We start from the raw sequence: 14,943 nt of genomic DNA on the forward strand, positions 1-14,943 counted from the left end.
TTAATGTTAAACGTCCGACCAGACATATGCTAATAATAATCGTACTCAGGTAGATTTCAAGCCAGTCCAGGCGAGATACATTGGTATGCATTAAAAAGAATTGTTCGCTACATTAAAGGAACTAAAGATCTTGATATGGTTTACCAAGATAATTTTATTGTGTTCGTAGATGCCGATTGGGATTCAGATAACACATGCGGCAAATCTATAAGCGGGTTTATTTTCAAGGGTTTTGGTTACCCTGTATCATGGACTATAGTAGCAACCTCATGAAGCGAAGCGGAATACATAGCTTTCACTTATGCTGCTTCGGAAGCTCTTTGAATTAGGGGAATTCTTATAGATTTGAACGGTCTAAATGGGAATAAACCTATAATAATTTATGAGGATAACAGAGGATCAATCGGCATAGCTCAAAATTCTGAGAGCAAAAGATCATAACTGAAATCATTAATCCACTTCTAGATATGGGGGCTTCGAAGAATTATATTAAACTTATAAAAGGTTTAAAAGGCATAGTTCCAGTACACAACCCATTTATGGTGAAGTCATATCACGGCTTCACAGTAATTGAAGGAACGTGCACGGTGAATATTTTCAACACCAATAGTCCTTTTTATACCCTCAACCATACTATGGAGGGTATATTTATTTTGTCATTCCATTTGTAGTTCATCGAAATAATGATCTTAGACCCAAAAAGGTATTATATTCTTGATCAGCGTCAAATTCCAGGACGATTTAGCCATGTCCGTCTGTCTGTCTGTTGTAATCACGCTATCTTTCGAACAAATTGAGATAGATGGCGCATGTTTATTTTGCCAGTAGGCAGGTTAAGTTCGTAAATGGGCCATGTAGGTCCACATTTTCATATAGCCACCATATAACGGTACCGGTATTTTGATGATTTTAGCGACATTATTCACCGGAATTGTTTCAAATTTGGCATTTGAAGTTCGAAGCAGTCTTGTGAACCTTAGACTTAATTAAAGGGAGGATAATTCATAGAGGTACTTAACCTAAAGCTTAATTTTGTTTTTTCATCAGGATTTGCTTCTTCTGCTTCTTCTTACCGTGACAATATCGACAAAAATTACTGATTTCACCAATCCAAATTACATACCAATTATGAATGGACATGCTATTATTTGGGAGTAATTCGGATAACTAAAACACTCAACAAATTTAACCATGCCCTCAGTGATCGAGAAAGAGGCATGCTCGAAGTCTAAATTTTCTGGGTACAGTTTTAAATGTAGTAGCTGGCACTCCAGATTTTAACGACTTCGAAAAAATTAAATTTGCACAGAAAAAGCTAATTGAATCCGAACATAGGCAGATAAGCTTTAACACTAAATCAAAAAAAAAAAAAAAAAAAAATAACGAATTATCAGAAACAATAAAGAAGTTGACAAATAATAAAAAAAAAAAAACAAAACAAATAAACACGGAATATTTATATGAGAAACTGCTATCAAGAAATAGAATTATTATCATGGAATTTGAGAACGGCTGCAATTTTAGACTCCAATGTTTTGCAGAACTTAATCAATGAGCGCTCTTCAAATATCACTATTACCGCTATTATGGAAGTGCCCAATATTAAGGTTATGTTAAACGATGATTTTGTACATTTTATAATAAAGCATCCTAGGATTAAATTAGTTTGTAAGAGAATAATAATGCATCCAACACAATGGCGCTATCCTTAAATGGTTGATGGTTTGGAAATTGCTAAGTCAGTAGCCATTTGCAATTTATGTGTTCAGGGTAAGCAATGTCGTCTTCCATTTAAAAATAGTCGACCAAAGTCCAGTCGCAAATTGCTTATAAGATGCCGCAGCAACGAGCAAGAGAGGGAATGTGTGGAGAGTCTCGTTCTGCTGAACATTTCAGTACTGACGAAAGTAATTCAGATGAAGAATTGGTTTCTGCGGAAGATGATAACGATATCGATTCTGCCGATGAGGAAACTATTATTAACGAAAATAAAGACAAGGCTACGCATTCTAAAGCACCAAACTCTGGAGCCAAGAAGAAGCGAAAGTTTAAGGGCCCATTCCTTTAAAGATAACTGGATGGGACCTGTAAAGGAAGAGCTTAACCCTATTAAAGAAAATCGTGTTTGGGATTTGGTGGAACCCTGACAATAAAGTATTGAAGTCCAAATGGGTATTTCGCATCAAAGACCATGCAAATGGAAATCCCGTCCAAAACGAAGTCCGAATAGTAGCGAAAGGCTTCCTTCAGAGAGCCGGAATTGACAATGAGGAGACCTATTCACTGGTGTCGAAACTTAGTACAATTCGGATAATATTAGCGGTGAGCAGACATTTACACTTGCACAAGCTTGATGTAAAAGCTGCTCTTCTTTACGGTGATTTGAAGGAAGATATTTATAAAGAAGTTCCCGACGGATAAAACGCTCCAAAGAACCTAGTGTGCAAGTTACGAATGTCGCTTTATGGACTTAAACAAGACCCAAGAATGTACGTGCATCATTAAAAACGTCAGATTGTGGACCCCTACAGTATTACTAGAGAATGAAGATTGAATATGATAGAACTAAAGGCACAATGAAGCTGTATCGGAACAATCGCATTTGAAAGATTCTTGAAAAATTGTCAATGAAAGAGGGCAATCCTACAAAAACTCCAATGAAAAAGGCTTTTATTCTTCCAATAGAAATCCAAGAGTTAACGGACAAACCATATCGTGAAATGCTAGGAAGTCTAATGTATTTAATGTTAAACGTCCGACCAGACATATGCTAATAATAATTGTACTCAAGTAGATTTCAAGCCAGTCCAGGCGAGATACATTGGTATGCATTAAAAAGAATTGTTCGCTACATTAAAGGAACTAAAGATCTTGATATGGTTTACCAAGATAATTTTATTGTGTTCGTAGATGCCGATTGGGATTCAGATAACACATGCGGCAAATCTATAAGCGGGTTTATTTTCAAGGGTTTTGGTTACCCTGTATCATGGACTATAGTAGCAACCTCATGAAGCGAAGCGGAATACATAGCTTTCACTTATGCTGCTTCGGAAGCTCTTTGAATTAGGGGAATTCTTATAGATTTGAACGGTCTAAATGGGAATAAACCTATAATAATTTATGAGGATAACAGAGGATCAATCGGCATAGCTCAAAATTCTGAGAGCAAAAGATCATAACTGAAATCATTAATCCACTTCTAGATATGGGGACTTCGAAGAATTATATTAAACTTATAAAAGGTTTAAAAGGCATAGTTCCAGTACACAACCCATTTATGGTGAAGTCATATCACGGCTTCACAGTAATTGAAGGAACGTGCACGGTGAATATTTTCAACACCAATAGTCCTTTTTATACCCTCCACCATACTATGGAGGGTATATTTATTTTGTCATTCCATTTGTAGTTCATCGAAATAATGATCTTAGACCCAAAAAGGTATTATATTCTTGATCAGCGTCAAATTCCAGGACGATTTAGCCATGTCCGTCTGTCTGTCTGTTGTAATCACGCTATCTTTCGAACAAATTGAGATAGATGGCGCATGTTTATTTTGCCAGTAGGCAGGTTAAGTTCGTAAATGGGCCATGTAGGTCCACATTTTCATATAGCCACCATATAACGGTACCGGTATTTTGATGATTTTAGCGACATTATTCACCGGAATTGTTTCAAATTTGGCATTTGAAGTTCGAAGCAGTCTTGTGAACCTTAGACTTAATTAAAGGGAGGATAATTCATAGAGGTACTTAACCTAAAGCTTAATTTTGTTTTTTCATCAGGATTTGCTTCTTCTGCTTCTTCTTACCGTGACAATATCGACAAAAATTACTGATTTCACCAATCCAAATTACATACCAATTATGAATGGACATGCTATTATTTGGGAGTAATTCGGATAACTAAAACACTCAACAAATTTAACCATGCCCTCAGTGATCGAGAAAGAGGCATGCTCGAAGTCTAAATTTTCTGGGTATAGTTTTAAATGTAGTAGCTGTGCACTCCAGATTTTAACGACTTCGAAAAAATTAAATTTGCACAGAAAAAGCTAATTGAATCCGAACATAGGCAGATAAGCTTTAACACTAAATCAAAAAAAAAAAAAAAAAATAACGAATTATCAGAAACAATAAATAAGTTGACAAATAATAAAAAAAAACAAAACAAATAAACACGGAATATTTATATGAGAAACTGCTATCAAGAAATAGAATTATTATCATGGAATTTGAGAACGGCTGCAATTTTAGACTCCAATGTTTTGCAGAACTTAATCAATGAGCGCTCTTCAAATATCACTATTACCGCTATTATGGAAGTGCCCAATATTAAGGTTATGTTAAACGATGATTTTGTACATTTTATAATAAAGCATCCTAGGATTAAATTAGTTTGTAAGAGAATAATAATGCATCCAACACAATGGCGCTATCCTTAAATGGTTGATGGTTTGGAAATTGCTAAGTCAGTAGCCATTTGCAATTTATGTGTTCAGGGTAAGCAATGTCGTCTTCCATTTAAAAATAGTCGACCAAAGTCCAGTCGCAAATTGCTTATAAGATGCCGCAGCAACGAGCAAGAGAGGGAATGTGTGGAGAGTCTCGTTCTGCTGAACATTTCAGTACTGACGAAAGTAATTCAGATGAAGAATTGGTTTCTGCGGAAGATGATAACGATATCGATTCTGCCGATGAGGAAACTATTATTAACGAAAATAAAGACAAGGCTACGCATTCTAAAGCACCAAACTCTGGAGCCAAGAAGAAGCGAAAGTTTAAGGGCCCATTCCTTTAAAGATAACTGGATGGGACCTGTAAAGGAAGAGCTTAACCCTATTAAAGAAAATCGTGTTTGGGATTTGGTGGAACCCTGACAATAAAGTATTGAAGTCCAAATGGGTATTTCGCATCAAAGACCATGCAAATGGAAATCCCGTCCAAAACGAAGTCCGAATAGTAGCGAAAGGCTTCCTTCAGAGAGCCGGAATTGAGAATGAGGAGACCTATTCACTGGTGTCGAAACTTAGTACAATTCGGATAATATTAGCGGTGAGCAGACATTTACACTTGCACAAGCTTGATGTAAAAGCTGCTCTTCTTTACGGTGATTTGAAGGAAGATATTTATAAAGAAGTTCCCGACGGATAAAACGCTCCAAAGAACCTAGTGTGCAAGTTACGAATGTCGCTTTATGGACTTAAACAAGACCCAAGAATGTACGTGCATCATTAAAAACGTCAGATTGTGGACCCCTACAGTATTACTAGAGAATGAAGATTGAATATGATAGAACAAAAGGCACAATGAAGCTGTATCGGAACAATCGCATTTGAAAGATTCTTGAAAAATTGTCAATGAAAGAGGGCAATCCTACAAAAACTCCAATGAAAAAGGCTTTTATTCTTCCAATAGAAATCCAAGAGTTAACGGACAAACCATATCGTGAAATGCTAGGAAGTCTAATGTATTTAATGTTAAACGTCCGACCAGACATATGCTAATAATAATCGTACTCAGGTAGATTTCAAGCCAGTCCAGGCGAGATACATTGGTATGCATTAAAAAGAATTGTTCGCTACATTAAAGGAACTAAAGATCTTGATATGGTTTACCAAGATAATTTTATTGTGTTCGTAGATGCCGATTGGGATTCAGATAACACATGCGGCAAATCTATAAGCGGGTTTATTTTCAAGGGTTTTGGTTACCCTGTATCATGGACTATAGTAGCAACCTCATGAAGCGAAGCGGAATACATAGCTTTCACTTATGCTGCTTCGGAAGCTCTTTGAATTAGGGGAATTCTTATAGATTTGAACGGTCTAAATGGGAATAAACCTATAATAATTTATGAGGATAACAGAGGATCAATCGGCATAGCTCAAAATTCTGAGAGCAAAAGATCATAACTGAAATCATTAATCCACTTCTAGATATGGGGGCTTCGAAGAATTATATTAAACTTATAAAAGGTTTAAAAGGCATAGTTCCAGTACACAACCCATTTATGGTGAAGTCATATCACGGCTTCACAGTAATTGAAGGAACGTGCACGGTGAATATTTTCAACACCAATAGTCCTTTTTATACCCTCCACCATACTATGGAGGGTATATTTATTTTGTCATTCCATTTGTAGTTCATCGAAATAATGATCTTAGACCCAAAAAGGTATTATATTCTTGATCAGCGTCAAATTCCAGGACGATTTAGCCATGTCCGTCTGTCTGTCTGTTGTAATCACGCTATCTTTCGAACAAATTGAGATAGATGGCGCATGTTTATTTTGCCAGTAGGCAGGTTAAGTTCGTAAATGGGCCATGTAGGTCCACATTTTCATATAGCCACCATATAACGGTACCGGTATTTTGATGATTTTGACATTATTCACCGGAATTGTTTCAAATTTGGCATTTGAAGTTCGAAATGGGTACTCCATCCTGAAACAGAAAATTTTTAGTGCAAGTCCACGTCTTCGTATAGCCCCCATATAACCTTACCTCCATATATTCGGTATTTTTCGGTATGATTTTAGCGTCATTGTTCACCGGAATAGTTTCAAATTACGTATTTAGAGTTCGTAATGGGAACTACAGTCTGTGACAGAAAATTGCCTATTCAGGTCCAAGTCTTCGTATAGGCCCCACATATCAGTACCTCTTTATATTCGGTATTTTGATGATTTTGGCTACATTATTCACCGTTTATTTCAAGTTTCGAATTTGATAACGGTAATGGCTTGTGACCAACAATGCCTATGTAAGTGCACGTAATACAGGCCCTAATATAACGGCTAGGCATCGAAAAAATCCAATTTTTAAAATGAGTAATGTAAATTTTACACAAGTGGAGGGCGTAAAAGTGTCCTCTCTCTATCGCAGGAAAATTTAAGGAAATGATAAGAAAAAATTTCGACGTTTTTGCAAATCCCGAAAAATTACTCCCATACAATACGAATATTGAAGCTACTATTCCCACCAACAGTAGTGCTCCCACATACTCAATACCATACCCATATCCCATCGGTGTAGCTGACTTCGTTAACAATGAAATTAAAGAACTTCTGAAGAATTGCATAATATGACCTTCTAGTTCACCCTATAACAATCCCGTTTGTGTTGTTGATAACAAGGTAAAAGATGAATACGATAACACTAAAAAACTATTGGTGATAGATTATACGAAATTAAACAGAGTCACTGCGGTGACCGGCGTTATTCTCTCAAAGCTTGGTAAAACGAGATTTTGTGACGCTTGATCTCAAGTCAGGCTTTCACCAAATAACACTATCTGAACAAGATCTGGAAAAACTGAATTTTTTATCGGAAATGGGAAATACGAATATTCGGCCTTAAGAATGATGTCCTTAAGGAGCAAATCGGGAAATCATACTATGTTTATGATGTCATCATTTTCTCTGAAACAGAGGAAGATCACGTATATACTTGAAAATTTTCAGAAAAATCTGTTTTGTTTTTTGAGTCCATTTTCCTCTTTTATATACATAGATCACCCTGCGGTCCAATGTTTGACGCATTCAGCATTTCACTCCCATCAGTGGAGCCCCTTGAGCTGAACAATCTCTCTTTTTCATGAAAAACATTTCGTGGGTGTGCACGATTGTGTCTTACCGCAAATCGCAGTGTTTGAACGTGAAATGCATAAACATTTTAGCTATAAGCCAGCGCTATACGTATATAAGAATCAGATTACTTCATATATCATTTGGGCTTTTTCTTACATATGCCGAAGTCATACCCAACACATAAAATTAATGCGCCGAATTTGCACTCCGATATAAAGGTGGAGACGTTGAACCATCTCTATGTAGTGACGTGAAGTTCTACAATATTTGACTTCATGCCACTTGCGCAAGAGTACAGAGTACCACAGAGTATGTTACGAATGGGTCTTATTTTTGAAATGAGGACATTCGAAATTGGGATGACTATGTAAAGGGCAAAATGAGTAAAAAAAACGGTTTGAATGCAATCCACCATTTGGAAGCAATATGCAAGTTTTCCAAATAATTCCATTCAAAAATACTTCTTAAATCAGAAAATATGATCTAAATGGTCAAAATACCGAATATGGGGAAGTACAATTATATAGACAATTTTCTGCCACAGGAGGTGGAATCCATTACAAACTCTAAACCCCATTTAAAAAAGTGGTTTAAATCATCCAAATAAAATTGTACTTCCCCATATTCGGTATATTGTATTTTTGTAATAAAGAACATTATGTGTCTTCAGAACTTATCTAGGGACTGTCTGTTGATTTAGGAACAAAGTATAAAAATCAAATTTACTTTGACTTTGTAGAATGTCTTAGATCCTTTTCTTGGAGAGAGGATTCGATCTCTGGTGACAACCCTCAAAATATCAGCCAATTATATCGTTAATTTGTTATAAATTAAATACAACGGAATCGCTACCTTTACGACTTTAGTCTTAAACAATATCAATAGATCTCTTTAAGTAACGCTTTACCTGTTCTAAGGCCTCGGACTTTGCGGACTTTGACTGGGTTCGTACTAAATCGGCTTAGTATGTCATGTGATGCATATACGGATCACATTTTCTTCTCTTAGTCATTATTTTTGGGTCATAGTAGCTGTATGATTTTGATTTGTAATCGTTGGTGTTGAAATTGGGTCGCAATCATGCGACTTTTTCCATATCTTTCCCTTGAATGCCTTATATAGTTTTTTTTTTTTTATTTTTAATAGCCTTTGTGTTTTCAGAAACAATGAGTACGTCCTCCACATATATTGCGACATGAAGCTCATACCCGTTGTTGGTATCGTAATAAATAAGTTAACATAGTCTCCCATCAATAGCTTGTCGTCAAATAAAACACGCGTTGACGGCAAGCCATCCCATATTGCAGACATCATACGATGAAATACTTGCAACTCGATACTTTAATATCCGATTCCAGCAAGTAGCCAATAAACACACAAGCGCATGGTCAGCATTTTTGATATTTTGCATTATGTCAAAATTATTTTCTAGAATCAGTTCAACGGATTGGTGAAGCTCAACTTTTATTGCAAATGGCGCAATGTCCTAAGACTAGCGATAACAATTATCTTGACTGTCGCCCAACTGGTATTAAAAATACGAAGTGTTTATAGCAATAATAACGATAAATACAAAACTTCTTGCCTACAAATTATTAAAACAAGTGTCACCAGGCTTCTTAATTGTCTGGGCTGTGAGAAGAATAGTTAGAAGCAAGACTCTAGGATTCGATATAGTCTGTGCTGCGAAGGATTAGACGAAACAACAGCACCAGCATCAACAATAGCATCAGCGACAACAGCAGCAGCAACAACAGCGGTAACCACATCAACAACAACAGCAGAAAAAATTCAAGCGGAATACCAGTAATAATAAAAGTGTAAAGTTTTTGCGATTATTTGTACAGCAAATATTTTAAGTTAGTGGCAAAAAAGTTTATTCGTTCTGTTTGGCTAAATTATGACATTAATCAAAAAAGATTTAAGTAACATACTTTTTTCCTTGGCGTTAGCCCAAGAGGTTGAATTAAATCGGGAAAGGTATCAATTTGCCTCAAGCTTCGTGAAATCTCGCGAAGATAGGGACAAGAATAAAAATGAACCACACATCACAGGGAAGTGGGTATAATAAAAATCCACATTTTGTGAAGCGAATTCAAAATCGTGAAATCCGTTCAATTCAGACAATCATCAAAATTAAAGCCCATGCAGTTAATACAGAGCTTACCTAAAAACCAGAACCTGTTGCAACCATTTCAAAATCGATCAAATTGGTAGACGGGAAAAGACGTAATGGCGGTATTGCCAAATATACAGGGCCAAAACATCAACGAATAAATCATTTTTCCCTAGATGAGTCCGAGCACCCGAGCGGGGACCGAAGCAGATGATGATGAGACTGATGCTCAGATGAATTCGATCAGATTAATTTTTTGGGAGCAGTTCCCGGCTACAATTTGTGGGAAGAGAAGTGGTAGGGATAATCATTAAACTACTTCTAGATACGGGCGCTTCGAAGAATTTTATTAAACCTATAAAAAATTAAAAGATATAGTTTATGGTGGCGTTAATTCACGGATTCACAGCAATTCAAGAAAGGTGCACGGTGAATATTTTCAACACTAATAGTTCTTTTTATACCCTCTATTATACTATGGAGGGTATATTAACTTTTTCATTCTGTTTGTTACTAATCGAAATACTCATGTCAGACCCAACAAAGTATATATATTCTTGATTAGCGTAAAATTCTAAGTCGATATAGCGATATCCGTCTGTCTGTTTTAATCACGTTACTTGTCGAACGAATTGAGATATAAGGCTACAATTTTGCACACATATTTATGATTTGATGATTTTAGCGACAGTATTTCAATTACGTATTAAGAGTTCGTAATGGAAGCTACAGTCTGTGACAGAGAATAGTCTATGCAGGTCCAGGTCTTCGTATAGCTCCGATATAACGGTACCTCCCTATATACGGTATTTTGATAATTTTAGCTACATTATTCACCGTTTATTACACGTTTGGTAATGGCTTATGACAAACAATGCGTATGTAGGTCCACGTCGTAAGACCCCGATATAACAGATATATTCTGTATTTTTAAGATTTTTACAGAACTTTTATTTATTTTTTGAAAATTTCCAAAATCGTTCCAAATGGTGGAGGGTATTCAAATTTTTACTGCTTTCAACTTGTTTATCTTACCTTCACTCTCAATGTTTGACGGTATCACTGGCATTGATCTGTTAACACAGACAAGTGACTTTGAACTTCGAGAATAGGGGACGGGAAACTATAGCTGGCATCGAAAAGATCCAATTTTTTTAAATGCGTAAGTGCAAATTTTACTCAGATGGAGGTCATTAAAGTGCCGCAATCTATCGCTGGAAATTTAGGCAAATGCAAATCCTTATGAATTACTGCCATACAATACGAATATTGTTGCTACTATTCGCACCAGTAGTAGTGTTCCCACCTACTCAAGACTTTACCCTACCCCATGGGTGTAGCTGACTTCGTTTACAATGAAATTAAAGAATGGCATAATACGGCCTTCTAGATCACCCTATAACAATCCCGTTTGTGTTGTTGGAAAAGGGAAAAGATGAATACGGTAACACTAAAACACGATTGGTGATAAATTTCAGGAAATTAAAGGGGTTACTGTCGATGACCAACACCCAATATCCGAAATGACCGTTATTCTCCCAAATTTTGGTAAATCGACAATTTTTAACGACACAATCTGAAAAAGATCGGGAAGGCGGTATTTTCTATGGGAAATGGGGAATACAAATATTGTAGACTTCCTTTCTGCCTCAAGAATGGCCCAGCATTTAACAAAGGGACATTGATGATGTACTGAGGGAGCCAATTGGGAAGTCTTGTTATGTTTATATGATATTTACTCTGAAACTGAGAGAGAATGGTCATGTCAAGCATATTGCATGGGTATTCAACAAATTATATGCTGCCAATGTGAGAATTTCCCGGTAGAAATCAAGTTTTTTCTTCAAGAAAGCGTTGAGTATCTTGAATTTATATTTTCTAGAAATGTCATACAAATGAATCCAGAACAGGTAGAGGCCATCCTCAAGTATGAAAAACCTGCGACACTGTTTAATGTTCTGGGATTGACAAACTTCAACATATGCTTTATTAAAGACCTTGCATCTATTGCCAAGCCACTAACCGATATTCTAAAGGCCGAATACGGCAAAATTAGTAATTTCCAGTCGAAAGGAATAAAAATAAATTTTAATGAGTAGCAACTCCAGACATTCGAAAAGCTTATGGAGATACTTGCATCTGAAAATGTGATTTTACAATTCCCAGATTACAAAAAAAAACCCTTTAATTTGACAACGGACGCCTCGTCTGCTGGTTTAGGTGCAGTCTTATCCCAAGACGGAAAACCAATAACCATGCTTTAAAGAGCATTAAAGAAACTTAGGAACTATTTATACGGCGTGAAAAAATTGAATATTTTTACGGACAACCAGCCTCTGACATTTTCCGTTTCGGATCGCAATTTGAACGCCAAAGTTAAACCTTGGAAGCGTTAATCGACGAATCCTGTCCCAACAGTACATTCACGCCTTAGAAGAAGACATACAGTCGGATATTGCTACAATGCATAGCAAGTTGTCGCTCACTTAGACAATCGAAAAGACAGACAAACCAGTAAACTGTATTCAGAATCAAATAATAGTAGGAGAAAGCGGAAGTGATTCATTAAGAACAACCATTACGCTTATTAAGAAAACTCGACATTTCTTGTATTTCACAGATAGACTTTTTCAAAGAATATGCGATGTAGTTAAGAGTGATATGGTAACTGAGATTTTTTTGTGATTTAAAAATACTGACATTCATTTAGAAGAGATTAGTAGAAAAATTCACGTCAATTACATTGTGTTACACTGACCGCGGTAAGTGACATTTTTGACAAAAATGAACAAAGTGAAATTACTGCCTTAGAATACAATAGGACAATTCATTCAGTCATAGATAAACAACCCATTGGCAGAATTCGTTCGTTGACTAGCGAACTTATCACAGAAATTAGGGGAAAAGTTTTAAATGCACAGAATATTCAGTTGCAAGGGTTAAACCAGACAAGACAAACAGACTTTTCAAAGTAGTCAAATAAAGTCAAATAAACGATTAGGAAATAAACTTACGCATGTGTACACTGAAGGAAGAGTCGAAGCAGTCTTGTGAACCTTAGACTTAATTAAAGGGAGGATAATTCATAGAGGTACTTAACCTAAAGCTTAATTTTGTTTTTTCATCAGGATTTGCTTCTTCTGCTTCTTCTTACCGTGACAATATCGACAAAAATTACTGATTTCACCAATCCAAATTACATACCAATTATTAATAGACATGCTATTATTTGGGAGTAATTCGGATAACTAAAACACTCAACAAATTTAACCATGCCCTCAGTGATCGAGAAAGAGGCTAAGAAAATGAGAATCCATTTTCCCACGTCACACATGAAATATCTATTGGACTCGGGTATACGACATATGAAGACGCTAATAGAAACATTAAAAATTGATCATGGGCATGCTCGAAGTCTAAATTTTCTGGGTATAATTTTAAATGTAGTAGCTGGCACTCCAGATTTTAACGACTTCGAAAAAATTAAATTTGCACAGAAAAAGCTAATTGAATCCGAACATAGGTAGATAAGCTTTAACACTAAATCAAAAAAAAAAAAAAAAAAAAATAACGAATTATCAGAAACAATAAAGAAGTTGACAAATAATAAAAAAAAAAAAAACAAAACAAATAAACACGGAATATTTATATGAGAAACTGCTATCAAGAAATAGAATTATTATCATGGAATTTGAGAACGGCTACAATTTTAGACTCCAATGTTTTGCAGAACTTAATCAATGAGCGCTCTTCAAATATCACTATTACCGCTATTATGGAAGTGCCCAATATTAAGGTTATGTTAAACGATGATTTTGTACATTTTATAATAAAGCATCCTAGGATTAAATTAGTTTGTAAGAGAATAATAATGCATCCAACACAATGGCGCTATCCTTAAATGGTTGATGGTTTGGAAATTGCTAAGTCAGTAGCCATTTGCAATTTATGTGTTCAGGGTAAGCAATGTCGTCTTCCATTTAAAAATAGTCGACCAAAGTCCAGTCGCAAATTGCTTATAAGATGCCGCAGCAACGAGCAAGAGAGGGAATGTGTGGAGAGTCTCGTTCTGCTGAACATTTCAGTACTGACGAAAGTAATTCAGATGAAGAATTGGTTTCTGCGGAAGATGATAACGATATCGATTCTGCCAATGAGGAAACTATTATTAACGAAAATAAAGACAAGGCTACGCATTCTAAAGCACCAAACTCTGGAGCCAAGAAGAAGCGAAAGTTTAAGGGCCCATTCCCTCATGCAATCATGAGGGATTCCTTTAAAGATAACTGGATGGGACCTGTAAAGGAAGAGCTTAACCCTATTAAAGAAAATCGTGTTTGGGATTTGGTGGAACCCTGACAATAAAGTATTGAAGTCCAAATGGGTATTTCGCATCAAAGACCATGCAAATGGAAATCCCGTCCAAAACGAAGTCCGAATAGTAGCGAAAGGCTTCCTTCAGAGAGCCGGAATTGACAATGAGGAGACCTATTCACTGGTGTCGAAACTTAGTACAATTCGGATAATATTAGCGGTGAGCAGACATTTACACTTGCACAAGCTTGATGTAAAAGCTGCTCTTCTTTACGGTGATTTGAAGGAAGATATTTATAAAGAAGTTCCCGACGGATAAAACGCTCCAAAGAACCTAGTGTGCAAGTTACGAATGTCGCTTTATGGACTTAAACAAGACCCAAGAATGTACGTGCATCATTAAAAACGTCAGATTGTGGACCCCTACAGTATTACTAGAGAATGAAGATTGAATATGATAGAACTAAAGGCACAATGAAGCTGTATCGGAACAATCGCATTTGAAAGATTCTTGAAAAATTGTCAATGAAAGAGGGCAATCCTACAAAAACTCCAATGAAAAAGGCTTTTATTCTTCCAATAGAAATCCAAGAGTTAAAGGACAAACCATATCGTGAAATGCTAGGAAGTCTAATGTATTTAATGTTAAACGTCCGACCAGACATATGCTAATAATAATCGTACTCAGGTAGATTTCAAGCCAGTCCAGGCGAGATACATTGGTATGCATTAAAAAGAATTGTTCGCTACATTAAAGGAACTAAAGATCTTGATATGGTTTACCAAGATAATTTTATTGTGTTCGTAGATGCCGATTGGGATTCAGATAACACATGCGGCAAATCTATAAGCGGGTTTATTTTCAAGGGTTTTGGTTACCCTGTATCATGGACTATAGTAGCAACCTCATGAAGCGAAGC

General features: G+C 36.1%; 1 protein-coding gene across 3 annotated transcripts in view; it reads right to left on the reverse strand.

Annotated features, from left to right (window-relative positions):
* LOC101893110 (zinc finger protein 2) overlaps positions 1-14,943 on the reverse strand; it is a 674,409-nt gene that overhangs the window by 448,561 nt on the left and 210,905 nt on the right. The gene's annotated exons all lie outside the window — the stretch shown is intronic.

This window comes from Musca domestica, unplaced genomic scaffold, assembly GCF_030504385.1.
Source record: "Musca domestica strain aabys unplaced genomic scaffold, Musca_domestica.polishedcontigs.V.1.1 28, whole genome shotgun sequence".
Lineage (NCBI taxonomy): Eukaryota > Metazoa > Arthropoda > Insecta > Diptera > Muscidae > Musca > Musca domestica.